The 25,591-nt window shown below is 49.5% G+C and overlaps 1 protein-coding gene and 1 long non-coding RNA gene across 2 annotated transcripts in view; both read right to left on the reverse strand.

The window, feature by feature from the left end:
* NRG2 (neuregulin 2) overlaps positions 1 to 25,591 on the reverse strand; it is a 151,325-nt gene that overhangs the window by 119,735 nt on the left and 5,999 nt on the right. The gene's annotated exons all lie outside the window — the stretch shown is intronic.
* Positions 8,126 to 9,410, reverse strand: LOC122188696. The gene is made up of 2 exons (XR_006181627.1): positions 9,288 to 9,410; positions 8,126 to 8,486 (listed from the first exon to the last, which is right to left on the reverse strand). It is a non-coding gene; the product is annotated as an uncharacterized LOC122188696 (long non-coding RNA).

Raw genomic sequence — 25,591 nt, forward strand, 5'->3', positions numbered from 1 at the left:
TACACAGCTCAGTAAACAGAGACATGGCACACTGATCTTTTGAAAGCCAAGACATTAAAATGTTGATCCTCTGAACACGTGGTGATTCAGGGACCAAAAGAGCCCTTTGGAGTAGAGAAGGCTGTTACAACTGCCCTTTTAATTTCAGGTTCCTTATCATTTCAGCCCCTTTCTTCTATCTCCAGTGCCCACTACTCAGATTAAAATCACAGAATCATAGAACCGTTTGGAAGGGATCCCTAGAGGTCATCTTGTCCAACTCCCCTGCAATGAACAGGGACACCCACAGCTCCACGAGGTGCTCTGAGCTCCGTCCAGCCTCATGTTACGAATCTTCAGAGACAGGAAATCCACCACCCAGTGGTGCCAGTGCCTCATCGCCCTTACTGTAAAAAATGTCTTCCTTATGTCCAAACTAAATCTCCCCTCTTCTAGTTTGGAAACGTTTCCACTTGTCTTATCAACACAAGTTGCAGTAACACAGTAAGCTACATGATATAGCTAACAGTTAAGGCTTGAGAGTCCAAAAAGCAACTGAAGTCAATAGGAAGTCAAGGAAGTAAAAAATTTTATTTTGAATATGAATGAACAATGGGAGAAAGCAAAAGCAGAAGGGGACAGGATGGAGATCCAGTAACAGAAGATGCATTTTGCAAAGGAAATAGAGCACTCTAGAAATGTTGGTGGGAAGGCTCTTTGAAAGATGCTATTCCTTCTTTAAGCACAAGATCAGACCATCACCAACACTAGATTGCATTGCCTTTGTCTGATTCAAGTCTGGGAGAACTCCAATGACGGAAACCCCACATCTCTCTGCTATCCCAGTGCCCCATGCCCAGGCTCCACCGCCGTCTGGTCTAAGAGCTCCTGTAGGCACACTGAGCCTTCAGGCTGGCACTGTCAACCACTGGCATGGAATGGCACTCTGGGCGGCACAGGGACTAACAATAACCACACTCATTTCTGGACTGCCCTTCACCGTATAACCATGGCCTGCCCTGCTCCCCGGAAAAGCAGCCTCAGTCTCCTCTGCCATTTGATCCTGCAGGCTCTGAAATCCTGCCAAATGTCTGCATTGATGGGGGAAAAATGAGTATGTTGTAGTGTTTATAGGGATGGAGAGGGGATTAAAGCCTCTAGTGAGCAAATGTGCAGGGCAGAGATTGTGTGTAACGGCAACCAGAGGGCAGAGAGGGATATTAATGGCAGATTAGGGTAATTTCACGTGCCAGACACCAGGAGAGACCTTGCAGTCCAAACATGCTTGAACTTGCTGATAAACCTGTTGCATTCACTGGATAACCACCAAAGCAGGCTAAAAAGCTGGGGCTGCAAAGCAAACATCAGGCCTGATAACAGGCATTTAATATTTATTAGAGCAGGGTTATGAGCCCCTCTCTCTATACTTCTACCTTCGCTAACAGCAAAAGCCCTTCTGCAATCCCACCAGGAGAGAGGCCTTTCTCTGGTCAAATGGTTTGTGTCAGGCTGACACCAGACGCCTCTGTGTCTCACTGAAAGGAGCAGTTTTATGGCCAACTGCCAAAATTAGTTTATAACCTGTGACTGGTACCAGCAATCACCATGTCTGACTGAAGGGAAGGTGCCCTGATCTCAGGTCTATGATTATATATGTCAGCAGAAGAGCTAGCTGTATTATCATGCATACTAATTTGGAATAGCTCACATTGTTATATTAACCCTTCAAACTCGGGACATGCTGCAACGAGCATCTGCCCCGGAGTGCACAGTGGAGAGTGCTGCAGACAAACAGGGAAGTGTCCATCCTTCTGCTGTGCCAGCCTGGGTGTGCAGGCGGCCAGCGGGCTGTTCTCCTCACAAGTAGCCTCCTCTACAGCCTTCTCTCTGTCCCTGACCAGTTGTTTCTGTAGACTTCTATGGCTTGTGGAAGAACAGTGCTTTATATCTCCTGTTTGACAGTCTTAAGAGCCAAATAAGTCTCCACTGTTTACACTACCACTAAAGTACTAGCCCTATTTTATACATCTGTTGTCATCACTAAATGATCTCATACCCAGGAAGTTAGTGGCTGTATGCAGTCAAAGTGGCACTGAAAGTAACTGAATCCTTCAGAGGAAGAGCAAGCAAAAAAACAGGACAGAAATTCTCATTATATTAGCATTAGTTCAAGGTCAGATTCAGCAGCCCCTGCCCTATGGAAGCAGAGGACTGCATTTCCACTGGCTTAGCACCTTCACATGGAACAGGATGCCACACAAAGCCAAAGCAAGTGAAGGACTGCAAGCAACAAGGAGAGTTCAGAAGCCTTCAGTACAAGCATGAAAGAATAGGTTAAGGGGGAAAATGCTCCAACAGAATAAGAGAAAATCTTTTGCATTCAGTATGCTATCAAAATGGGCACACTTCAAAATTCGCTTGGAGTACCAAAAAGGAGAAAGCTATTAAACGATAATGAAAAAACTCACAGCAAGCAAACAAGATCTATGGAAGAACCTCTAGGCAAATGAAGCCAACTTGCAAAAACGAGGCACTGGCAGGAAGCTGTAAGTCCTTAGGACAGTCAGCTCCTGCTCCTCTTTCTCAGCTGCTGTACTAATGGTGATCAGACTTCCAAGACAAGCTGCCGGCACACAGAATATTCCGACAGCAGCGTCCTGGTAGCACAAAGGTTCCCAGCACTATATCAGTCCCTGATTCAGTCTACTCAAGATGTAAACTATTTGATGCCCTAGAACAATGAGGAACCTCTCATAGCGCACCCTGGTCTGCCTCAACTGAACACCACAAAGCTTTCAAAGGAAACTATACAGAAAGGCAAGAAGAGAAAAATTCTATCCAGTGCTTCAATAAAAGATTATCCTTACCCATTCTGCATATAATAAGGCAGTCTTTATGATACACTAATACTTGCAGAGTATTGCATTTGTTAAACCCACAGAGCTGCCCCACCATTTCATTCCAGCCTGATATCCATTATATTGACTGAAGAAAAAAAAAAATGTTAAGGCAGAAAAAAATGCCTAAGAAGCATGTCCTGGTGAAAACTTTTCAACACAGTGCTTCCACACCACCCAGGAGTAAAAGTTACTCATGCCACAAGATCTAGACATGTCCATGTCGAGTATCATGCAATCCATGATGGTAAAAGAGAATAAAACAGATGAAGAAACTTCTTCCCTAAGACCAGCCTGCTCTCTTTGCAGGCTGGCTGTAGCAGAAGGACAATAAAAGTACAGTGGGTCCAGACAACAGTAACCAGGAGAGGATAACAGAGGAGTCACAGTAGCCACAAGACAAGCAAAAGGATCTTGCATAAGTTTGCCTAATACCCTGGAGATGCTAACTTAAAATACTGTCTATTATGATTTACTAAGTGCAACAGATTTGCTGGGAGAACCGAAACTGAGTTTGGAAAGATAGCAGCCTGTTCTGGAAGGACAAGTGATACTGTTCACGTACTTCAAGGACACAGACACTGGCTGCAAGGTCCGGGGAGAGTGGAAAAATCAGACCTTCAGAAAGTCTTAGCAGTGCAGAGTAGCAGCTTTGGGAAAACACAAGGGCAAAGTGAAACATATGGAGGACAGTTTGCTGGGACGGGAACACTGCAGGCTTACTCTCAGGAGTAAGTCCTCAGTGTGGAGGACAGAGAGAACACAAGCATAGGAAGTAATGGGGATGAGGGTGACTTATCCTAAAGGGAAAACAGAAATGCTGCTTTCTGAAAGGCAACTCACTGTAAGCTCTGAGCTTCAGTATGAATGTCACATGGAAGGCTGAAATGCAGAACAAAAAAGAGCAATAACATATCTGCCAGCTTGTTCAAGAAGCAAGCTTGAGCAAGCTCCCTTGCTGCAGAGGGAAAGGCAGGAGGAACAGGCAGGATCCCGTACAGCTGAATTACAAGGTCTTAGTGGAGTTCAGAAAGAGGAATTGACATCAGGTCAGATTACAACAGGCTAGAGCTTTAATATCCACCTCACAAGCACAAAGAGACAAAGCTGAAAAGCTGAGACATTCAGATTTGGAGGAATAGTCAGGTCAACAAATTGTTCTAAGCCTATCAGTTGTGAGCAAGAGAGGCGGCATGTCCACTGCTCACAACTCCAAAGCTCCAACGCACCATCAGCTCTCTTGGCTACGTCCTGAAGGTCACAAAGACCAAAGTAAGAAAAAAGCAGTAGCTGATGCAATACAGCAATTACAAGAGGATAAGGTTTAACCCTCAGCTAAGGCAAGAGGAGTACTTTTGTATGTGAAAGTTTTCCAATGAGATGTGCCTGATCAGCAAGTCAATTTCTGGGTTTTGGGTTCAGAGGAAGTCAAGCAGCCTTAAGTTCAGGATTCACACCAATCAAAAGAACTTGGGAGATGCAGTCAGAAAATAAATAAGAAACAACTGAGTCAGTGTGAACACAACATACCAGATCGCAGCAGTGCAGTCAGCACCACATGCAGAGAAGTTTCAGGAAGGCTTGAGGAGGTATGGCAGAACAGAGCCTGCTCATGAGCCCATGTCAACCTATGAGGGAGTAGGGACCTCACAATGGAACAAAAGAATCACAGAATCATTGAGATTGGAAAGGACTTCTTGATATCATCTGGTCTAAATCCCCTGCTCAAAGCACAGCCAAATACAACCAGTGGCCCAGGACCGTGGCTGTTGTCTTTTGGCCATCTCCAAGGATGGAGACCTCACAACCTGTCTGGGCAATCTCTGCCAGTACTGATCACTCACACAGTACTCTCACATAGTAGAGAAGTGCTTCCTGATGTTCAGAGGGAATGGTGTTCCAGTTGGACCCCATCACCTTCTGCCCTGTCACGAGGCATTACTGAGAAGCGCTGTCTCGCTCTCCTTCATTCACCTGCCATCAGGTATTTATACATACAGATAAAATCCACTTGTGGCTTTTCTTCTCCAGGCTGAACAGAACCACCTCAACCTCTCTTTGATGGACCATTTTCTAGCACCTGTGGGACTTGTTTGCTTAGGTGATCCCCAACCATAGGATAGGTCTTCTTTGCTCAAGTCTTCTCCCTGGCCTTAGTGACTTTGAATTGCTGAAGGCTGGTCTTACTGGTAAAGACTGAAGCAAAGTTTTTCAGGCAATTTGTCAGCAATTCACCAGCACCATTCAGCAGCTAGTTGGCATTTTCCCTTGTCTTCCTTTTTCTGTCTATGCACTTATACAATCCTTTCTTGTCACCCTTCACATTTCATACCAGATTCAGCCTTGGCTTTTCTAATCCTAGCCCTGCAACACCAGACAGCAGCTCCTGGGTCACCCGCCTCTGGATGTCCTTCCTCTACACCTCACTTTTATGCTGAGTTTAGTTAGGGGCCCCATACTCATCCATGCTGCCTTTGTTTGATTAATCTTCGTTCTATTCCTTCAACTTCAGCTCATGTGTAAACATTTGCTTCTTCTTCAGGCCTCTTGATGGGCATACTTTCACTGCCGCGAGCTGCATTGTCTAAAGCCAATGCCCAGCCAAATGATGGGATTCTTCTGATGTCATATGGATATTCAGCTCTCCAACACAGTAGATCTTTGATCAGCCAATTGTGGCATTTGTCTGTGTTCAGTGTAAGCAGAGCAGATGGAAAAAACACAAAGGAAGGAGCAGTAGCTAAGTCTCGTTTCTTACTCTATTCATCCATTTAAAGCCTTGCTGCACAACACGATATGTTTCAACACCTGCAGTGATAAATAGTAACACAACCCAGGAACAAACACTTGGTCATGTTTACCCTCAAGTGTTCCTTGGTCACACTGCAGCCCGCAATAGCATTCGTTAACAAGTGTTAGAACATAGTTACAAATTGCAGCAAACACAAATGCTCCGTCAGTGTTATTGCATATTTCATTAATGATGATCCTTCACATTTCAGCAACAGCCATTCAAGGATCTGAAAATATTTATAAGACTCCGAGCCAAGTGTCACGCTCCATGTGTGAGCCAGATGTTCACAACATCATTTTACAAATGAGAGAACGAAGTTCACAGGACTGACTCCAGACCCCTTTCCTCCCACTGAGCAATCCACTGCCCATCAACTAGTCATGGGGGAATTATCCAATTCATGGCAAGGCAGGATATCATTATGGTCTTTTTGTTTCCTTGCATTGTCTCTATTCCCCTGTTCCCCATCTTGTGTTTAGATTCTAGGCCTGGAGGGGTACCTCCGAATGTGCCCATTGCAGCACAACATGGCACAGAGATGCAATGTAGCATTACTCAGTGTGTCAGTGTAAGCAGGAGGGGCACCAGAAGCTGGCTAACAGAGAGTTCTTCAAGATCTCCAGCAGATCTCTACACACATGAAGTCACGCTCCTTGCAGAGCAAACCTGTTTCATTTGCAGAAGCAGCAGAGCCAACTGAGTTCACCACGTTTCTCATTGCATCCTCTGTCCCCAAAGCACTCAGAGATTGCACTTGTCAGGGCCCTGGTTCCTTTCAAAACCTTGCACTTCCAAGACCCAAAGGGAGAGACAAGAAAGCAGTTCTCACTTGGCAAGATGACCATAGGAATGTTCACGTCCTTCACCCCCACAAAGTCCTGGCTGAGCTGGATGAGAGGTTTCCTTTCACCTAGAGAAACATCTGTCCTTATGCAGCATCTCTCCCAAACTCCTCCTGCCGAACCACTCTCCCAGCTGTGTCACCGCCATCACAGTTGCTTTTCACAAGATGAGAAAAAAACTACACGCTGCTCCCTCTAGTGACAGCCTGAGAAGTCAGGCAGCCTGCCCTTACTCACAGCTGTGATGCAACACCTGGTTTTAGGCTCGACAGCATTTTCACACAGGACCCAATGAAGTTAACTCTCCTCCATTTGCAGGCTTCCTCTCACACCTTTGGCCAGACTGAACCTATCTGACCTGCTCTCGGAGTCCGCTGCTCTGCAAGAACAAGTCTCATCCAGCTCAAGAGCTGCTAACAGGATTTGTGGAGCTCTACCAATCCTCAGTTCAAATCTGGTCTGAGCTGAGAGTGTCCTCAGGGTAAAAGCACCCGGCAGCACTGGTCACCTGAGCAGGGTCATCACAAGTCCACTCTACAATTGGCACTAATTGACCAAATAAAAGCAAGTACAAGAACCAAAAACAGCTACACAACAGAACAGCTGCAGCTCAGATGGGTATTACAGCTCCCACAGAAGGTTGTTCCTCCCAGGTCTAGCTAGAATACAAAGTGAGTATTACAGCTTTGTGGCTAAAAGCAAACTGCACTGGGCAAAGAAAACAAGAGAGGCTGAAGTTAACATAACCATTGCCTTTCTGCTTATTCTAAGCCATAAACTAGCACAGATGGAGACCCAAGGCTCCAGCTCAGCAGAAGAACCATGTACGGTGAGAACCACCTCACTTCTGCCCAGACTGATACAGCGTAACAGCATGTGACACACCAGGACACCAGACGCCCCCGTGCAGTGCCAGTGGGACAATACGACGCAGTGACTCCTGGCAGAACCCATGCGATGCGGTCACTTCCATCCGGACACCAGCAGCACGCTGCCTCCCACTGAGACCCACGCAATGCAACGACTCCGAGCGCGGCAGGGCCAGGGCTCCGGCACAGATCTCTGTGCACCCCGTGGGAAGTACCCCATGGCAGAGGGCAGGTGCGACACACCAGACTCCAGCGGACAGGGCTGGAGTACTCCACACAGCCCCCCCGGTCCCGTCCCCCTCCCTGCGCAGCGCTCGCCGTCCAGGAGACTGCGCTGGCAGAGGCGGGGTGCAGGGCTAGGTCAGGCCATGTGGCTGGGGGCAGGGACACCATAGCAGGGCTCCCAGTGCCACCTAGCGGGGGACAGGGGACGCTCAGGGGTCACCCATCCCTGCACTGAGGGCTGCTGGGTGCAGCAGACCTGCCCCAGCCAGGCCAGCCTCTACCGCCCTGCACCTGCAGCACCTAGAAAACCTTCCAGCCGCTGTAATAACGTAATGTTTCAAGAAAGACCCCAAATTATTACATCTTCAGAGGCACACACTGGTCGATGCATTTCTTATCCATGCTGCTACCTGCAAACTATCCCTCATCTGTGTATGTTAACATATATATACAGTCATGCACATACAAGAATGCAGAACAGACATGAGAGCCAAAGAAAACACTGGCACAGCAAGCAGCTTGTTTTACCACGTAAGTTTTATTTTGTAGGATCTCTGCCCAGAAAACAAGATCAGAGGTTCTGGGAGGTAGAAATAGTAGCTGGGGCTATAAAGGTGCAGTACAGAGCTGTGTGAAGGCTTATACATGGGAAGGCTCAAAATAAATAACAAACACAATTTAAGATCTGCTGGGGGAGGGTGGGATTTGCAATCCTGGTGCACATGAACGCAATCTTTCCTTCCATCTCTCCATTCAGCAGGCGACAGTCAATCTCTTAAGCTGCATCTCCATTCATCTACAGCTGTTTAATCACTTGTCATTTTCTTCCATTCCATCTGCATTGTCAGTCTCTTCTTTCCTGTTGTCCTGAAAACAATCCCTAGGATATTAAAGAGAAAACCATGACACCTTGTGGAACAGATGGAGGCTTCTCCAGATAAAGGCATCCTCATGAATAAGCAGTGTGTTACCCAGCAGCTCTGCCCAGCATAGTACAGCCCAGGCAGTTAAACTAATGAGGCCTAAGAAAACCCTTTAGATTGTCAGTAGATGCCCCAAGTTCATCTACTGATCAAATGCAGCCTCTCTTCGCTCAGAGGATCAGCTACCAGATTTTTTGTTGGCCTTAATCATGATTAAGCTGAGCATCTTTCCTGGGAGTTTTTCCAGAGAACTCAAATCCCTGCAAAAACTAAATCAGCTGCAAGATGCTCTGTTATCCTCATGACCCATCCTGAGATCAAGGCAATGTGTGGGACTAGAAAATCAAGCTCATCACACTGATGATCTTGGCTAGGCTGGATCCCAACTGAGAACTGCAGTAATGTGTGAGATGAGTCTAGAAATGGGGAGATAGGAGATACAATCTAAAAAGACGACCACTGAGCTCAAGGCAACAGGAGGGGAAGCACAACCAAAAAGTCCTGCCTGTCACTAAGAAGGCTCTTGGTACAAGGCAGGGCTTAGATGAGCACATGGTCTCTTCATCCAGGAACCCAGCACTAAGCCAGGACAGCAGATAAGCATCTCAGGTGTGCCCAAAAAGGCCACACTCAGCCAGGCCCCTGCTTCCTAGGAGAGCCCCTGCGCATCTACAGCAAAAAGCCTTCAAGATCCCAATGAAACACCAGCTGGTCCCCAAGCACTGAAACTGGAGGCAGTCCTCTTCCCATGAACTCACCTCCTCAGCTCTCACAAGTGCCAGCTGCTAGCCTGCTGCCTATGTCAAAAGCAGAATAATTTGAGATTGGAGAAGTCAAGCAGGCTACGGTGATCCAAGAACTGCCCTTTCTTCCTGAAGCAGCAAAGCCTGAAAGAAAGGAAAAAGATGGGGCCAAACATCAGTCTCAAGGGCTTCTCCAGCCAACTAGATCAGATAGTTGTTTTAAGAACACTTACATGAGAGCAAGAATGGCTTGAGAACTGCTCAGGAGAGCCTTGGCTAGGTTGCCTTCAGGTCAGCAAGCACACAGTGAGCAGCAGAAGCCGCTTCATAATCTTGGCTGTCAGATTTTGGTGGCAAAACTGAAAAATGTGGTAGAAGACATTTTCATTTTGCAAATGTTGCCAGCCTGCTGGGACACGCCAGTGGTGATGAGCTGCAGAGAGGGAAGGCAGCAAGGAAAGCTGGGTCGGGGCACAGGGGGATGGCCAGGACGTGATCAGAAAGAAAAGAGGAGGCTGAAAGAGACGTGAACAGAGCACGGTGACACCAGTACTAGGGAAAAAGGGAAAAAGGACTAGAGAAAGGTGTTATTGGAGGGAGAGGATTATCAGCTCCTAGAAGAGGACAGGGAGAGTAAGACCCGTCAGACAGTGAACAGTTCAAACAGGATCACAGTAATCAGGACCTTGGTGGTGCATGGCCTTTCCCCAAGGCAGAAAGAATAATGTGGAATACATGAGGCCAGTTGGCCACCTGCATTACAAGCTGAGGCCAGCCCTGCTTGCCTCAGTGAAAAGCCCCAGGGACTGGCCTAACCTTGCTTCAATGTGACAGCAGATGGCTGCATAAAAAAGGCTTCCTCAGAAGGACAGTCATCATCAGGAGATGATGGTGGGTGCAGAGGTGGTACTCAGGGACGCGGTTTAAGCGGGCAATACTGGTGGTAGGCGGACAGTTGGACTAGATATCTCAGGGGTCTTTTCAAACCCTAGTGATTCTATGATTCTGTTCTATGATTCTAAATCCCAATGAAGTTATTAGCACCTGCCATCAGGTTCTAGATAGACTTTAAGGGGAATGAAACAGGTTACCCAAACATGACTCAAGAGGAGAGGGATTTTCCTTCCTGGCAGACAGTGGTTCTTCTTGGGCCAGCAGGTTGGTCTAAATCCCAGGCCCTACACTGAAACAAGCTTCAGGTCTCAAACTGAACCTCTCCACGGAAACTGAGGCCTACTTGCCCAAGCAGCCCAGGGCAACGCTCATCAGGGAGGCAAGAGCCATGCTGGGATGTCCAGGAAGGAGGGCTTGAACACGTATCTCTGGAGGGCACTGGGGGCCACTGAGCTCCCTCTGTGTGTGCCTACGCTGCCCACAGCTCTGTTTTGCTTTCAGGTCCTTTCCATACCACAGGTACAGCTTTTTTGCCCACGGGCTCTTGTTTGAAGGAGATCAGTTCAGCCTCTAATGGTTGGCAGATCATGAACAACAGTTAGATCATGCTTGGCCTCCACAACTGTTTGGGATCATAGGAATCTGGCACTGCTGAAACCCCAGCAACTGCTGACAGTGTCTCAGAGCACAGCACGGGGCTCAGAGCAGAGCTGGGCAAAGATTACAGTGCAAAGTGCTCATCCCCAAGCACTGGGAACTTTGTTATGTAGCGTGGAAGTCAGAGACAGCTCACAGGAAAAAGATGCCCTTGATAGCAATACTTCAGATCTGATCCCAACTGCTGAAGGCTGCTCCTCAGCACAGCCCTGTGCTAGAGGTCAGAACTGCCTGCGAAGCATCACTGCGCTGCTCACGAGGGTCCAACTCATTGAGACTCCTGCCTTCCAACAGGGAGCGAGAAATCCCTACATAACACGTCCGTAAAGGATGGCAGGGTTTCTCAGAAAGCTTTTCAGGTAGAAGTTGCACATAAATATCTCCAAGTTTGATGTTCCCTTCTAACCAGCATGCTGAAATTAAGGAGTGTGCAAGGCAAGGCCATCCCACATTTCTCCCTGCAGTGCTGGGAACCTGCATACAGCAGCGCCTGAGGCTGGTGTCCTCCAGGTCACATCTCCAGAGAATTCCAGTGGACAACTCTTAATTTATGCTTCCTACATAGTGTTCACCAGGCAAAATGCATTGATGCTGTTAGTTACAATACCTCCATAACTCTTTGCTCTTCAAACTGGAGAAGCGCTAATGTTTGACTGTGTCTCAGCACAAACATAGCTGACTATTTTATTCCTATTTGTTGAATGCTGGGGACCCACCACCAAGGCAGGCCCCAGCTCACCGCTTTCTGAGAACGAAGGGAAAGAAAAATAAACAGTTCAGCTTGAGCTGTATTCTTCTCAGCATCAGTCATTGCCTGTAAATTAATTGGATCTCTAAAATACACAAGAAACTAAGAAAAACAACAGCCACAAGCTAAGATGACTGCACTGATTTCAGAAAGCTTTTATCTCTTTGAAATGAATAAATAACTCTAATGTAACTACTTACTGCACTTCTTTATCAGCAGTCTGTGCATTAAACTCTCTTTCCAGACTGTGATACAGCTCTCAGTAAATGTGCTGATGGAAAACCACTGCCACAAAAAAACCCTTCCAAGTGCCTTCTGCACCATCTCTTCTTCTACAGCAAAGCTTTCTGCAAGCTTCACCATCTCTGCGTGCAGTCCATGGGTATTTCAGCCCATATCTCACCACAGAAAGCACAAGGACCGCATTCTAAAGGTCAGACAAGATGTCAGAAACTGAGAGGATATTCCCTAAATCCCTCACACATCTTGATGTTGAAAAGAAAACCAGAGTGTTCAAATTCACCTTTCTCAGAAGCATGGCAGACTCACTTTGTAACCAATGTGATGCTGGTCGTCTTTAGAATCTACCCACACAGTCAGAATCTAGTGATTCCGCTGTTACTGGCCTCTGTAGGAAAATGCACACCATTAACAGGCTATTTCTGCACTAACGATCGGCCCTTTTCAGAGAAGAAAGCTGGCTGTTTCATATCGGGCAGCCCATATTGCCACCACTTAATCAGGCTGAGATTTAAGGAAGCCCGCTGTGAGATGACACAGATTGCTTCCTCCCTCGGGAGCTGGCAAGCACCGCGGTCAGTGTGCGACCGGCAACCTCTGCAAAACGAGCCCCGCTACGCCCAGCAGCTGGGTCCCGTGCTTCCTCTGCACTCAGTCCCTGCAGAGCTGGGCTGGCATCAAGATGTTCCACGTGCTCAGACATCCCACATGCTGACCCCTCTCTTTGTCCCTCAGGACAACTGCATAGGAAAAGTCAGCAATGACAGAGGGAATGTGTTCACACAACTGTTTAGCCTCCGGTGTCAGCCCAGTAGACAGAGTCTTGTCTAGGTGTGGATGAAACCATCTGCTCAGTGTCTGGCAGCAGGAAGGCTGCTGCTCCCTTCTGCCTGCACCCAGGCAGTTCCCAGATGGGCTGTGGCAGGGCTGAAGCAAGGCAGTTCTGTCAGAGGAGGGCTGCCAGCAGGGAGGGGAAAGGAGGATGGAGCCCATTCCCCAGGCATTGAAATGGGGCACCAGGATCAGGACAGGCAGTTCCAGACAGCTGGGACCTTCTGACCCCACTCCTCCCAGCCCTCTGTAAAAGAACAAGCTGAGCTGATGTTGAGATGTGAAAATGAAGCATGCAGAACCGCCAGTCACACCTATCTTCAGACTACATCCCATCCTGGAGGGAGAGATAGGGCGTTCCAGGCTTCAGCCTCATTAGCCCTGTCACCCCGTAACTCAGGGCATTGCCAGTCTGCCTGGCAGCTCCTGCCCTTGGACCACAGTCCCAAAGCTCAGCCTATGCCTGGGAAACACTTTGCCCAGATCAGAACTGTGATTACTTCTTGCCCAAAGCCTCTGCTAACAGGACAGATCATCAGGTTATACAAATGGCTTTGCACAAGCACTACAACTATGGCAATCCATGAGAATGTCTTCACCAGCTTCCCCTGCCCAGGGTCTGCTCCAGCATATGACACTGCATGCCAAAATGCTGCAGCTTGTTCCAGGCAAATGTGTAGGAACTTTGGGTACAGCTGTCCAGATGCCCTTCCACATCCGTTTTGCAGATTAATTGTCCCCTCAAACAAGAGTTTAGGGAGGAATCTTTCATCTGCAGGGAGATGTTGAATGGCATGCAAAACCTGCCAGCAGCTCTCACACAGCTGATTCCAGAGGTAAAGCACATCTGCTAAGATGCACTGCCTTTCCTGGTCCCTCCAGATATGTCCTCATCCCAGGGCACAACTCATCACTTCTCCCAGTCAGTCCAAATACTTCAAGATCTCTTGCAATTCCCAGCACTTGTGTTCATGTATGAGGATACAGCCAGCTTTAAACAGGGTTCCTTGTGTCCTAGCAGCTTAAAGCACACGGGTGAAAGTGGGGATCAGGAGGGCTTCACAACTGGTCTGCAAATTGTGAAATGGAAGTGGTGGCTCTGTGGCAGAGCCCTTGCAAGCCTCCAGGCCTGCATCCAGACCCACTGCTGTTAGAACGTATTTGAGAACTGGCTAGACACTCATCAGCATCCCTGCATGACCTGTCTCTGTAGCCTGGCAATCAAAACACATAAAATCACTTGGTATAGCAGGTGCACAAGGAATCAAATGTAAGTTACACCAAGCCCTTGACAATGCTGCACTGTGAGACATACCCCTCACTGACCCCCTACTCCCAAAAAATACGCCCATGGAATATTCTTGGGAGCCACACATGGAGCAGAAATCAATTTAGAGTGAAAATTTCAACGTCTTTCCCTAAAGACACTGCTTGTGATTATTAAAAATATGTTTGGGGTGTGCACGTGGGTGGCTACACAGGCAAAACCGCAGAGAGAACCTCTCCTCATTTCTGAATATCCCCTGATTTCCCCGTATCAACTGTGCTATTAGAAACAGAGGTAAGGGAATGCATTATTATTTCTAGATATGATTTTAACCCGAGTCCCTTTCAACACAAAGTGGTACTGTGATAGGCTGAGCACCTCTCTGCAGGTAGATTGCTCCGTACTTTGGAAGAGCAAGCTGCATGTGATATGCATCATGTCATGGTTGTCATGGTTGCCATTAATGACAGGTGCTGCCTATTAACCTTGATTAAATCACAGGTGACACTAATCACTTAATGTGTCCTTAATTAGGACCTGAGAAAGTTTTAGGCATAGAAAAAAACATGCAGCTGAACTTGAGTCACTAGCCTTCATCCTCTTTACCTTGATTTCCCCTTCACAGTTTTCCAAGCATCTGAGGAGAAGCCATGCCAGGCTCACACCAGCAGTAGCACAGAGCCTTGTGGTTTCCTCCCCACGCCTGAGCTGCTGCCAGGTCTCTCCTGTCCCACTTTCCTGTGACTGGATATGGCTATGCAGGAGCAACAGCCTCAGAGACTCTGGGACTAATGCAGTTTTTGCAGTTTTCTAGGACAGCATGTTCCAGCTGTGAGCTCCAACAAGCATACCGAATGCAATGGAGGGCCAGCTCCTGCCCAGGAGCAGCCCGCAGCACCACCAAAGTCAGCGTTAGCCCAGGCTCTGTCCTGACTACAGCAAAGCACTCCGTCTTCATGGCCCGCTGGCAGGCCTCAGGTCCTCCCAGGGATGCCCTCCTTCCTCCAGACTCTAAGGAATGGAAAATCTCTGTGGGCATCACCATGCAGAAGTCATCACATGAAAACCCTCCCACTTGCCTGGAGCTGCCATGGTTGCAGGCTCCTGCGAGCCACAGAGGGTGGGATGGATCTGCAGCAGCCTCAGCCTTCATGAACTGCACCAGGCAGCCTTGTGCAAGGAGATGGAGAGCTCTCCCATTTTGATCATAGTTTAGATGGACCTTTCCTAGCACCCAGCATCTTCTGTGACGGGATTAGAAGAAAGGCATGGTTGGAGAAAAGCTCCTTCTGAGACACCACCCACCACTCCTGCATTCCTGGAAAATATACCTGCATTTGGGTTTCCTTTTTTGCTGGGTTACGAGTACTACCAGACAGTAAACAGTGGTCACTACAGAAATGTTCCCCAAAGGCTCAACTTTTGCATCACCGAGCACCGCAGGAGCCTTGCTGCTGCTATTAGCTGGAATATCCCAGAAGACAGACACAAAGATGCAGCAGAGTCAATAAATCGAACTGCATGAGGGCAACGTGTGGTTGCACTCCTATGCTGCTGAAGATTCCCTGACACTGTTTTACCTAGCAAGAAAAAAAATTAACAGTTCAAGAGCTCCTTCTCTCATAACCACCCTGTGTCAGTAGCTGTGTTTGACAGCACAGATGCAGGCTGCTAATGGGCATCTGTGACAGAGAATAGCCCTGTAGCAACACAACCAAGGAGTCATGGCAGGAGATGTCTACATTCACTGGGACAGGAGAGCCAGGTCTTCTCCTTGCCCAAGAGCACTGCACACCACATGCTGCAGACACTCAACAGAGCTCTTTGTGAGAGAGAAACGAAAACTGCCTATCTGAGCAGCACAATTCCTGCTGCAGTTTGTTTTACCTCCATCAAATTACGCATTAAACGATGAAGCAGTTCTAACAAAATGCAGGTCAGCCCAACCCTCACCTCTCCTCTGACAGCAGGAAAACAGCATCCAGCCAAAGCTAGCAGTTCCATGGGCATCTGAATCCATACTCAGTAGAATGAGGCCTCAGGATCTGACAAGGCCAGTGACAAGTTGCTGTGTCACCTTGGAGCTTTGTTAGAGGCTGTCTGTGCCAGACATAAGATCTTCAGAGAAGCCTACATGGTGAATCAAAAGCACTTTTGCACTTGTTTTAGGTAAAAGATGTCCAGAAGTACGTTAGAGCAGCACTGCTTGCTTCACCCATTCCTCCATAGAAGCCTTTGCTTCATGACCTTGAGGCAAGCCACTCCAAGACTCAGACTGCCTGGCTTTGCAACCAAAGTTAAAAATGTTCCGCCTGTGTCTCTCTCTATTCCCAAGATCTCACACACTTTGTCCATGGAGACACAGCTGTGGAAAAAACACACACCTTATGGGATGCCCCAGGTTCAGATCTGCGTCACCACTGTTTCCCAAGCAGCTGGGGCACTGCCAGTCCACACAGTGCCTCTGCTGCTCCACAGGGCTCTGCAGCAGCAGCAATGGCAGCACAGGTGAAGACCTCACACACAGCCACCATCCACCAGACACCTGGCCTGTCCTCCTGCCAGCTCAAAGACCTGCTCAGCTAACTCATTGGCTGACCCTCTGCCACGATTATGTGGGGACTCATGTTGCTCCCCCACCACGTCTCCATCTTCTTCCCTGCAGTCCTCTGATTGCTGCAGCTTCACATGCGCTGTGACTGTCCTCTTCCTCCTGTCTTGTGATCTCCTCCCAAGGATGCTATCTGAAAAGCTGCAAGATGCAGAGCAGGAACCCTCCCAGCATTAAGTGCGCAACACAGGACCAGCTCCAGGCAAAGCTCCAGCAAGAACCTGGCTGAGTTTTCTCTGCTGGTGCCTTTGGGAATGGCAGCAATTGGATGTTTTTCACCTGACAGTAGATTCCTAGCCTTCCCCATTCTTATCTCTTATTGTAACCGAGGGAAACTATGCTAATGCTAGTGCTCAGCAGCGGGGATGTGGGACATGCACCCTACTGCTTCTGACAGCTAGCAGCTTGGCTATGCATTACACAGCTGGGGTAAAACCCTCTGGTACAGCCCAGCTGCATCCCAAATCCCCGCCTGCCAACACCACCGAGCCCTATGATTTCTGAGTGGGCAAGTCCTGCCAGACACCACGGGGAGCTCACAAACATCTCACTGACAGCCTGGGTGCCGAGTGGAAGGTGAAGGCAGGCTCTTCGCAGCAGTCTGAGGGCAGCTGGAGGAGCTGTCGGCACCCCACCCACCCGCCAGATCCCAAGCTCCTTTGGAGAAGCCTGCCTATGTTTTTCCAGGCACTGCTGCATCCTGGCATCCTTGAGGCTGTGAGATGAAACTGCTCCAGCAGCTCACCCTCCCCCAGGGTCCAGCAGGATGTCCTCCATAACCATTAGCAACTAGAGTCAACACCTGTGCCAATACCACTGTCATTCATCAGCCTGCACCTCTTGTCCCAGCAGGTCAAGGGGAACAGACAATGTCTTTGCCATTCAAAGTTCACAGCATGGTGGAGCAGAGCCTGGTTGTCATGCACGTGGCATCAGCACACGCAGCTAGCACTGAGGAGCCAGGTGATCTGCCAGGAGAGATGATGCTGTGCAACAAAGTCTTGGGACAACAGATTCTGAGCTATCGGTGCAGGACGGTGGTCCCCAAAGCAGCCATACAACAGTTAAACAACTGGAAGCAAGGAGAAACCTCAGGTCAGACATGCAAACAGGGAGATTCTTTGGGTTCTCCATGTTGCTAACCCACAGTGCTAAACTCTCCCAGGTTCGGGCTGGATTTCAAGCACACTGGAAAGATAATAAATGCAGGAACATGTTTACTTACGTTCCAGTGGGATGCGCTTTGCTGGTTCACATTCTCTGTCTCATCTCTGTTACCACACAATTTTTACAAGGAAACCAAGATTTGTGTGTCCCACAGCTCTGGGAACTGGGGCTTTAAGAGAAACCCTTGTGAGCAGCCCTGCTGCCAATGCTGTAATTCCTCAGGTGCATGCCCAGGCGACAAGCCCCTCCATACAGCCCAGTGCCCCTGACCCAGGCCATGCTTATTGTGATTTCCTCCACCACCATAAATCCCTTCTAATTCCCTCTAAACCGCTCCTTGTCTCCATCAAAGCATGGCGTGCTCCCTGCCTCACCCAGTGGGGATAAGCAGCTCTGTGCAGCAGGAACCACAGGCAGAGCAAGGCTGGCCTTGCTTATGGGCAGCCCTCACCTTCATCTCTGTGTCCCTGCACTGATTCTGTGGCTAACCTCAGCCCTTCATGAGCTGGGAGTGGGGCTGTGACGGAGGCTGTAACATGCCCCAGCCTCCTCTGCTCTCTCCAGCACCAGCAGCTCTTTTCCCCTCATCATGCCATCAACCAGAACTCCCAGATCCCTTTCTGAGGGGCTGCTCTCCCCCAGTCTGTACACATATCCAGGGCCACCTGGGTTGTCTGTGGTGCAGAATCTGGGCCTGAGTGCCAGGTGCACAACTCAGGTTGGAGGCCAGGATAAGCTGAAACTATGCAGAAAGCCTCAGATTTGGTGGTGGATGCACAAAGCCCAAATCCTGGGTTAGAGCCAGGAGCATCCAACTGCACCAAAAGGGTCACCAGTGACAGCTGGAGGAAGGCACCCACACCTCAGGAGTGGTACAGAAGTGGGGGAGTGCTGGCCCTGACCCTACACATATGTGACACATCTATTAATCAAGTGCAGCCATGCCTGTGCCGTGCTGCACACCCAGCATGGCTGCCCTGCACCCCCTTGGCCACAGGACAGACTCAGCAGCTCATTGCAGTGCAGGAGCCTACAGGCAGCACCCACTTGACACAGGCAATCATACCATCTGCAGATCTGTGTGCCAGACTAACAATGCAGAGAAAAGTTCTCATGAGAATGTCTTTTAGGAATAGAGTTGTTCTCTTACAAGAAAATTGTATCCTAGCTCAAATGACCAAAGGGAGAGCTTCTCACCAGGGATGGGATCTGACCTACTCCATAGGAGAAACCCAGCCAGGCTCTGCCTGACGATGCGCAAATGTGGGCTTGCCCAGCACCTGAAGGGATGTTAGATTTACTCGCTATCTGTGTTCCTCTTCTTATGCTGTCTTATTAAATAAGCTGTTATCAAACCAGTTGCAGTTCTTCATGAGACTCAGAAGGGGTCCTCAACTGGCCCAAGCAGGTCCCAGATGAGAGTGGAGTTATGAGGGATCAGAAAGGAGAGGAACAGCTGCGTCCACCTACAGCTCCCCTACAATGCTTTAAGGCTGTTAAGTCTTGTCCACAGGCTGCAGCAGAGACCTAGCCATATCCCACTTTGCATTATAGATGTCCACTGACAGTGGTCAGGGCTTTCCCTGCTGCAGTAAATACAGCCCTAAAAGGCTCCAGAATTAGCCTTTCTCTCCTCTTGAGAGCTCAGAAAAACAAAGCAGCTGCACATTATTGACCAGAAAACCTGAAAATAAAAATTAAAAAAATAGAACCTTACTCTATCAGACTTTCTGATCGAGACTGCAGAGGAGAGAAGGAGGGTCCAGTGGAAATCCACAGCAAAGAAGTAGTGATCTCAGGCTCCCCACACTTATGAGGCCAGTGCTGCATCACTGGTCCTGACTGTAACTAAGAGGCCTGAACCTCCCCAGAAAGATCGATCTGAGACCTAAATGACTAAAATCCTGCCTGCTACCTGGCAAGGGGCTCATGTGCTGAGTGAAGAGGAGCAGATGTCATGCAAAAGGTGAGGCAGGTCAGCAGGAGATGCAGGGATGACCTGGAATTCTTCCACACCTCAGTTCCTTTCCAACTCTGGGGTGAAAGTTCCCTGGGATGGACACGCTGGGGTGACCTGCAGTGGGTCACTGAGAAAGGAGAGGTACTGCAGAGAACCTCAGACCAGCACACAGTCAGAAAGGAGGGTGCTTTGCAGCTTTGCAGACCTAAAATGATGCTCCAGCTCCTTCCTTTTCTCTCCATGACAGTGTGGGACTCAGGATTGCATTGGGGCGTTTGCTGTAACGTGTTCAGCTCTAGCAGTTCAAGCTAGAGCTCACCTCAGCCATCTGCCTAATTTTTCTGTAATTTAGTCCAACAACTCGTGGTAACTTTAAGGACCTTGTGCCTGAGCATGTTGCTGCTCACAGATCTCAGCAGTCACAACCACTCTGCTGACAAGCAGCCCCGGCTCCCGAAGCGTCTGTCATCTTATTAGCAGAGCCTCCACTTGGGATTTATTTTCCATCCAGAATTTAAGCTGAATTTATGTATTAACTAAAGACTATTAGTGCCAAAAATAAGTGGAATGCCACTTGCTCAGCAACACAGGCCTTACAAGAGACCACGTGGCACAGCCAGCACACCCAATCGCAACCCCAGAGAGGCTTTTTATAGACACCCACGTCTGATGGAGTGCGAGTGATGCTTGGCTTGCTGCAAGCTTTGCTCTGCAAGCATCCAATTGCAGGGGGAGGGTGGGGAATATCCCCCCCATCCACGGGCAGGGGGCATGGGTCCCTCCTGCTCCTTGAAAGCTGGATAAAGAGCCAGGTGGGACTTGTTTTAGGGAAAGTTAGCAGCAGAGCTCCCCCATTTCCCTGCCACAAACGTGTCCCCGGCATGCAGCCCCTGATACAAGAAAAGCACACTGCTGATCTTCTAAGTGCAATATCTCAACATCGAGAGTCCTCCACTTCCCTCTGAACAAGGCTGCTGGAGCAAAAAAGGTCACCCAGCACTGTTCAGCTCCAGCTCACAGTGGCTTCTCTCTTTCTCCCTTTCTCCCCAGTGTGCTTTCCTTTGTTTAGGTCCCCTGCACTGAGCAGGCTCAGCTGCCAGCAGTGACCCTGCTGTGACTGAAGGCTTCTCCGAGGACCCTGAGCAACCTCCGTTGCGAGGGACACAAAGCCCCAGAAGCAGCAGCACTGCCATTGCCAGCAGTCCTATTGAGCCCACACTGCACAAGCTGGTGCACAAAGGGTCACTGGCACTGGGGGGAAGTTCTCACGTACAACACAACCAGCCATTGGCCTGGCATGATCTTCCAGTGCACCCTTCCAGTGCACCTTGCTGCAGGCTTGGTGTTTGCTCTCATCTGGAGAGAGCAAACATGCAAGGCAGTATGTCCACCCTGCAGCCACCTGGCAGCTGCTCTCTGTCCTCTCCCTGCATCACTGGCCTGCACAGGAAGACAGACATGGAACAGCAGGACTGCCAGCATCAAGCCCAGCACCAGGCCTCTCCCGACACAGCAACTGTGAGATACAATCCAGTTTGAAAATAGCAAAGAGCTGTTCCTCACACTATTCCAGCCCCCTTTTCTATGGGGAGAGTCAAGACCACATCACAGTGCCCAGCAGAACCCCAGCTCTGCTCCCCACAGCCACTGAGAGCACCTGAAAAGCAGAAGTCCTGGCAGTGCCTGGGATGGGCTGCAGGTAGCAACCCAGAGAAGCAAAGTCAGGCCATCTGTGATACAGGAGAACCTGGGGCTGGGCTTACTGGGACTTTGGTCTGACTCCTGGAGCGGCGGGAAGATGCTAAAAGAGGCTCCTGGGCTCCTACCTGTCCTAGCTGCCCCAGGGAAGGACAGAAGGCCTCAGGAGGGAGGGACAAGACCTATGGGGAGCAGGAGAGGAGAGAGCAAGCAGTGAGCTTATCATGGGTGACAGAACCCTCGAGGACTCAGTTACATGGCTGCACAAGAGCCCATGCATATGTCCTCATGCACCATTTTGACAGCACTGGAGCTAACTCATGAAGCTGAACGTGAAATAGGGAACACAGAGCCAGAGCCTGAGGTCAGAGTGTCATGCTTAGGTACAGCTCTCATTTGCACCCTGGAGGCAGACACAAGGCTGCTCGACTCCAGTGTTCCTCTTTAATGGGGAAACCTCCACTGAATTCACCAGCAGGGAGATGGGAAAAAGAAGTCAGAGTGCAGACATCTGCCTGCTTGGCCAAGGGTTTGTGGCACCCTGTAACACGGCATTAACACACAACCCCGAACCCCTGGGCAAACCAGGCCAGTCCACCTACCTACCGAGGCTCCAAGCCTTCAACATCCAGCAAGTGAGAATCACATGGGCAATTTGTGGTCAGTCAAGGACTTGACTGACCACAAAGAATCAGAGTCAAGGATGGCAGGGACCTCTGAGCCCATCTGCTCCAATGCCCGCTAAAGCAGGGACACCCAGAGCAAGTGCCCCGGGCCACATCCTGGTGGCTTTTGAAGTAGGAGACTCCACATTTAGTGCCACCGGACAACCTCCCATTCGTACTTATCCAGAAAGTCAATTCAAGGAAATCTCCAAGAACAGGTCTAAACAACCAAAAAAATCACTGAAACACTTTCACATTTTCAAACAGAGTGCAGCCTCAGAGAACACTGCAGAAAAAGGAATGAAAGTCATCGTTAAAAACATGTTAGGGTTTTCTTAGCTCATCTGCAATTATTGCTCTAAAAGCTGAGGATGTGTGACAGAGAAGAGAGGTGTGGGAGGGAGAAGAGGAGAAGGGGAAAGGAGAAAGACAACAGCAGCATGGAAGGAAATTCAGCACTGCCAAGTGAAAGCCACAGGCAGAATTTATTCCCTTGCAGAAGGGTTTCCCATGTCATTCGTCACACAGAGGAGAAAAAAAGATTATTTTGAAGAACATCAACCATGAAAGTAAGACTTTGGGGAGGGGTTTTTCTGTCAGATACTGCAGCCAGGAAGTTACCCTCATGTGTGCCATTTCCCTACTGCACAAAATGAGTTCAGTCCTCTATACAACCACTCCCCATGAAATCCCTGTTACCAGCCTGACTTACTGGAAGGTGTCTGCTACAGCAAAGACCCCCACACCTCCAAGTCCCACTTCTGGGCAGGTTTCTGCCCCAGGGACAGGGATGTTTCTTGCAGACTTCAGGCATACCTCTTCCTATCCACCATCTCCTGGGGCTCCCTGACACTGCAGAGTTGCCGGGTGGGAAATGAACAAGTGAGAGGGGTGGGAAACTCCCTGACAACAAGGTGACAGAAAGGGGCACTGAATTATGGGAGAGCTGATGGGACCCTCACTGAGCCCACCTTACACTGCAGCACCCACAGCCACACCGGTGCCAGGGGCAAAGCAGAGTAGCAGCTCTCTCCCTCCAGCTGCAGAGCTGCTCACAGCCACCTCCAGCCTACCACAACCACTCTTCAGGCTGGAAGGTTTCAGAAGGTCACTGTTTCCCAACAGCACCATCACATCTGCCTATCTGCCATCTTGAAGCCAGAAATCACTTCATTTACCTCTGATCTGGGAGTTACAAGGCCCTCTCCTGGAGTTCTAACATCCAGATCTGAGACTTGATGCTCTCAGCAGACCATCAGCCAGTTTCAAAGCTCACTGTGGATAGGTATTTTCTCTCCTCCTTGCTCAGAGAACCATCTGGAGCCTCATTCCTACAGTGGCCACACTTCTATTCACAGTTACCAGTTTGATTACAAGGATGGTATGTGCTTTCTTGGCAAATTCAGCTGTTTTCTCTACAGGTGTGTCAACACCACAGGCAGGATTTCTTCCGCATCCCTGCACCTGTGCTGTCCTGGTGTGATGCTCTGTGCTCTGTGCTTTGCTCTGATGACACAGAGCAGAAGGCACTGCAGCCCATGGTGCTCAGAAGGAAGGAGAGGCTAGAGACCGTGTCTGACCCAAGGCAGGAGGGCTCTGGATAAGCTGTCTCAGCACAGCCAGCACGTGCCTTTTCTCTCACTGGGAAGGCTGCAGAAGTCAACTCACACACAAAACCATGCCTGCTTGTGTTTAGGCCACTTCCAGTAACACCGACTGATATGCAGCATCCCAGAGGGCTGGGAAACGGGCCTGGACGTCCACATGCAGAGTCAGCTCAAGACACACACGCATATACAATGAACAAGGCAATCTGAATCATTCAGACTGCACAGCAGCTACAGATGTGCAGAATTTTGCAGGCATCAGTCAGGCTGGCCTCACCCAGATGTCCTCCATTGCAACACACACCACAAGGCTTCTCAGCTCTGCAGCAGCTTGGGAAACCCGCTCTCCACACCATCACGCAGTATCAAGTGCCCTCAAGGCCCAGCACTTGCTGCCAGCACTGCCATCTAGTTCAGCAAAGGGAAAAAGCAGCCTGGATGCCAGGAGCCTGCACGTCCCCACGCGATGGACCGACAGCAACTGTCTCCTTGCACGTCACAGCTCCCCCACACAGACAGCTGCAGAGCACAGACAACTCTGGGGAGTGCTGCTTTCTGTCTGAGACACTCAGAGCTAGGTAGCCACCCAAGGGCCCCAGCCTGGGCAGGTGGACAGACTGCCCCAACAGCCATCAGTGCCAGGGCACCTTCTGCTGATGACCGGCACTGATACACTGGTTCATCACCCGGTATGTGGCCAGGTTCTGCTCTCTAGCAAAGCGTGCAAAGCAGCATTCCGTCTGTCTGCCAGGCAGAGAATCATGGTGTGGAGATACTAAGCAGCTCTCCTACAGCCAGTGGCACAGATGGGAGGTGAACCCAGATCTCTACAAACAGCCCCTCTGCTGCATCCAGAGCACAAAAATCCAAACTCAATTCTGCCAAGTGCATAAGCAGAGCCATCCAGGCCCAGGAGCAAACCCACACAACAGCATCTGGCTTTCTGTGCTGCAGCCTCTGGGCAGACTGACCGCCAGCTAGAAATGGAGAGATGCTCTACGGAGCTCCTGCTCTGGAGCATGGCCCAGGCAATGGAGTTCAGTCTCCACAAAGGAATTACTGGTCATCAGAAAGAGAAATGCGTCACTGCCTCCTGCAGAGCACACCCATCATGAGGCTGCAGCCACAGCACTGCTCCATGCTCATATCATGCCTTTTCCCACCCCAACCCTCCCACACACAGACATGTTTGCTGTGAGCCTGTGCAAGCCTTTGGTCCCAGGAGTGCTCTGCAGTGAGACACTGTGTGAACTCACTCACCCCTGTAGGTGACCCTATGCCTGTTGCTTCCCATCACCCTACCTGTAGGCACAGAAGAATTAATTTCTATTTACTACCCACTTTATGTTAACCAGTGCCTAAAAACTTCAGAGCCTTCCCCAGTGTCTTACCCATATTTCATCCTCCCAAACCCACCAGACCACTCCCCCACTCTAGATTTATCCCTCTCTGGCTACAATCCCACCTGGGCTCCAGGACATGGTCAGCTCTGGAGCTCCTACTGCATTTCCCACAGCCTGCAGCTGAAATTGCCCCTAAATGTCCAAAAAAGGACAGGGAGAGTCAATGTACAGACCCAGCCTCTCCTGTCCACCACAACAGGGAAAATAGCCATCTTCCTCTTAATCACCAACCTGGGAAGAAAGTGTGCTCAGAGAATGACAGAGAAATCCCTCCTAAGAGCAAACCTCTGCTCCAGCTGCATCCCCATCTTCTGACATCAAGGCATCTTTCTGGGGATGCAATGAAACACCCCATTCTCTCTATCCTGATGAGCCTTCTGCCTGCCCTGAGACCAGAAAGAGAATCCTGAACAACATCTTACCACTACAAATTCATGAAAAGTGGATGAGCAATGATTGATTACAGTGAATGCAAATACCTGCCTTCCAACCCCAGATTGGCACTTCCAGAGCAGCTCTCCCAGTAAGTGCAGCATGCCCTTCTACAGGCTCTACAAAGCCCTCCCATCCT

Source organism: Lagopus leucura, unplaced genomic scaffold, assembly GCF_019238085.1.
Source record: "Lagopus leucura isolate 7727_CA_CO unplaced genomic scaffold, USGS_WTPT01 Super-Scaffold_100075, whole genome shotgun sequence".
In the NCBI taxonomy this organism is placed as follows: domain Eukaryota; kingdom Metazoa; phylum Chordata; class Aves; order Galliformes; family Phasianidae; genus Lagopus; species Lagopus leucura.